The following is a 3,352-nucleotide window of genomic DNA, read 5'->3' on the forward strand; positions in this document are numbered from 1 at the left end:
TTTTTTTTTTTTTTTTTTTTTTTTTTTTTTTTTTTTTTTTTTTTTTTTTTTTTTTTTTTTTTTTTTTTTTTTTTTTTTTTTTTTGTGTCAGAGGGGTATTTTAAAAATTGACCAGTTGTCAGGAGCAAGAAGTTAACTGCTATGATCCTAAGTTTTGAGGGTGAGGCTTTGTCTTGAAGGATCAACTATTCACGCAATTTCAGTCAACCCAAGAGGGCACCCTGTCACTTGATGCTAAGATGTCATGCAAAGAGGAACCATTGTTGTGTTTAGAAAGGAATTTGAAGAGTTGGCGGCGCCTTACCCCCACAAGAAGTATTAAAGAATGCATTTCTCAATGGACTGGCATTAGTGTTAAGAGTTGAAGGGAGGTGGATGCAGCTTAATAATGTTAAAAAATAAGAGAACTCCTTAACGCATTCTATACAAAGTTCAATATAGCCGTGAACTAAGAATAGTAAGATTATAGCGAAGGACAAAAGTCTAATAAGTCACATATTCAAATATATACTATAACACTTCCTTTCAAGTTGGAGCTTTTATGCTTCAATTACAACTTAGTCAGAGCTGTAATATTGAAGCCAAACTCAATCAAGAGTGGATTTACCCACATTGTATGACATACTGATTGTGCCATAACTTTGTATCTAATTTAGCACTTGGTTATGAGACTAAATCATTAATGTCAAACTCGATCAAGAGTGGATTTACCCACATTATTTTGTATATTGATTGTGTCGGAGCTCTGTATTCTGATTTAGCACTTGATCATGAAACTATGTTTTGTTTCTTGCTCTTCCATGAAACCAAATTACCTTCAACAAAAATGTAATAGCTAGAACTTGATCTTCTGTCTTCTTTCGATCCTACCCAATTGGCATATGAAAAGAACTCGATCTTCATATGACCATGGTCATGCGAGTGATCATTACAAAAAGTAATGAAATATTGAAATTGAAATTGATTTCATTCTTCCTTGTCTCCTTGATTTCATTCTTCCTTTCATAATTGAAATTGATGCATTAGAAATAGGACCGTTGGTATTCTCTCAAAATCAGAGACCAATTGCTTATTCAGCCACACATTGTTTGTGCAAGCCTAATTTGAGTTGGTCTACCCAAGAGAACTGATGGCTATTGTGTTAGCCCCATACACAGTGGCGGCCATATTCTCGGCCGATGGTTTGTTTTTTTGAACAAATCAGAAGGTTATGCCCTTTTTATTATAGCAACAAGAGGTTCAACCCAAATATGAATGATGGGTGTCCAAATTACTTTTCTATGACTTTGAAATCCAGTATCGGCTCTAACAAGAAAACAAGGGCATTGATGCCCTTCACATCAACCACCAGTGGCTCATCTTGTTACTTTGACTGTGCTACCTATCTTGGACATGGTTGCCACGTTAGTCAAATTACCAAAGATCTTCTTGAGGATATAGATGGTGTATCAAAAATTTTGCTACATCAAATCAAGGGAGTCTCCTCTCCAAGGAAAGGCTAGTTTTGTCAAAGACCTCTACACCCATATCCTCCATTTTACATTTTTATCATGATTCGGTTTTGGGGAGACATTCTGGGTTTCTTCGGACCTACAAGCACTTGACTTGTGAGTAGACTAGGTGGGAATAAAATCTGATGTCAAAGAGTATGTTGCGTGATGTTTTGTTTCCCATCAAAATTAGTCATTGGCTGACTTCCCCGCCTTTCTATTCCTGACTTTATATGGGAGGATAGATCAATAGATTTAATTAGGGGTCTTCCACTGTCATTTGGGTTTGATATGGTATTTATGATGGTTGATCGACTCAACAAATTTGAGCATTTTTTTTCAGTTGGTCATCCGTTTATGGTCAGGTTGATTGATGAAGTTTTCGTCATAGAGTTGGTCCGACTCATGTATTCCCTTGCTCATTAGTGTTATATCCAGACAAAAATATTTATCAACCATATTTGGACTGAACTTTTCATGATGCAATGGACCCAACTCTACGTACCACTCAAAATGTATGGGCAAACCCAATGGGTCAATAGGTGTTTGGAAACATATCTTTGTTGTTTCAATGGTGAATGACTTAAGACTTGGAGAAGTTAGGTGAACAGGTTTGAGTACTGGCATAATACCACGTACCATGTATCCATCAACACCACCCCCTTATCACTAGGTGCAAGGTCGACCTCCACCCCCTTTGATATTCTATGGGGCATAGAAAACATCTAATTCCACACTGAAAAAACAAATGTTGGATCACAATGTGGCATTGAGTTCCTTGAAAGGCCTTCTGGTAACAAACGAAGTGATTATGTAAATGCAGGCTAGCAAGAAGTGCAAGGAGGTCGAGTTTGACATTGACGATTGGATTTACCTAAAAATTTACACATACTGAAAGTTAACTTTACCCAAAAAGAAGCAATGAAATGTTGTCAACCTATTTATTTGGCTCGTATCATTTTATAGCACCTGTGGGTAGTGTGGTGTATCTTGACTCTTCCTAATGAGGCAACAATTCATCCGCTTTTCCACATGTCACAGCTCAAGGAGGCCGTGGGGGATCCTTCATTAATCTAACCCTTTACACCAATGCTTACTATGCTTATTGATGAGTTTGAGTGGGCGGTTGAGCCACAAGAAGTGTTGGGCTTATGAAAGAACGTGGATGAAGGAGAATGGGAACTGCTGATTATTTGGAAGTATTTGCTTGAGTCTGAAGCTACGTGGGACCTCATGTCAATGATTCAACATCAGTTTCCGGATTTCTACCATGAGGACAAATATTGGGTGGCTGGTCCTGTTCAGTTGGGGCTTAGCTTATTTTGTATGTAGTCAGGAAGTAGTGTGAAGGAAGGAAGCGTCATTTTGTCAGGACTGTAGTTCTTGGGAGAGCACAGCTCTCTCGAATAAGCTGAATAATATTGTCATTTTGGCTGTTGTAAGTGTTTCTGTTTGAATTTTTTTGTATGGTGATACCTTACACATTGTTGCATAGCATTTCTGTTAAATGTGTTAAGAAGCTCATGTATTGGCAGAGGCATTCAACAAATATGAGTTATAAACCTTCTGTCCATTTGCCTGATTCTCCTCCAGTAAATGGCTGAAACCATGAGCAGTCCCACTTAATGAAGTGAACCTGGCATCGATATTGTATGATAAACGTCTTGATGAAAAAAGGAATTGAGTTACAGTCTAGGTTTAATCCTCCAAGATTTGAAGGCTGTGCTTCATTAGTTCCTCTTTGGAGGGGCCCTTTGATCCCACGTCTCAAGGCTGTTTTTGTTTTGTTTTTTTGTTTTTCTTTGTGTGTGTGTGTGTGTGTGTGTTTAATTCCATACATCGTTTCCCCCCCCCCCCCCCCC

The 3,352-nt window shown here is 38.1% G+C and overlaps 1 protein-coding gene across 4 annotated transcripts in view; it reads left to right on the forward strand.

Moving 5' to 3' along the window:
- LOC111471347 (PH, RCC1 and FYVE domains-containing protein 1-like) overlaps positions 1–3,352 on the forward strand; it is a 15,766-nt gene that overhangs the window by 7,442 nt on the left and 4,972 nt on the right. The window contains exon 9 of one of the 4 annotated variants that reach the window (XR_002715183.1): positions 2,532–2,928. The exons of the other annotated variants lie outside the window; for them this stretch is intronic. The gene's annotated coding sequence lies outside the window, so the exon portion shown is untranslated. The remainder of the gene's footprint in view (positions 1–2,531; positions 2,929–3,352) is intronic. 4 annotated transcript variants of the gene reach the window in all.

Source organism: Cucurbita maxima, unplaced genomic scaffold (assembly GCF_002738345.1).
Source record: "Cucurbita maxima cultivar Rimu unplaced genomic scaffold, Cmax_1.0 Cma_Scf00051, whole genome shotgun sequence".
NCBI classification, from domain to species: Eukaryota; Viridiplantae; Streptophyta; class Magnoliopsida; order Cucurbitales; family Cucurbitaceae; genus Cucurbita; species Cucurbita maxima.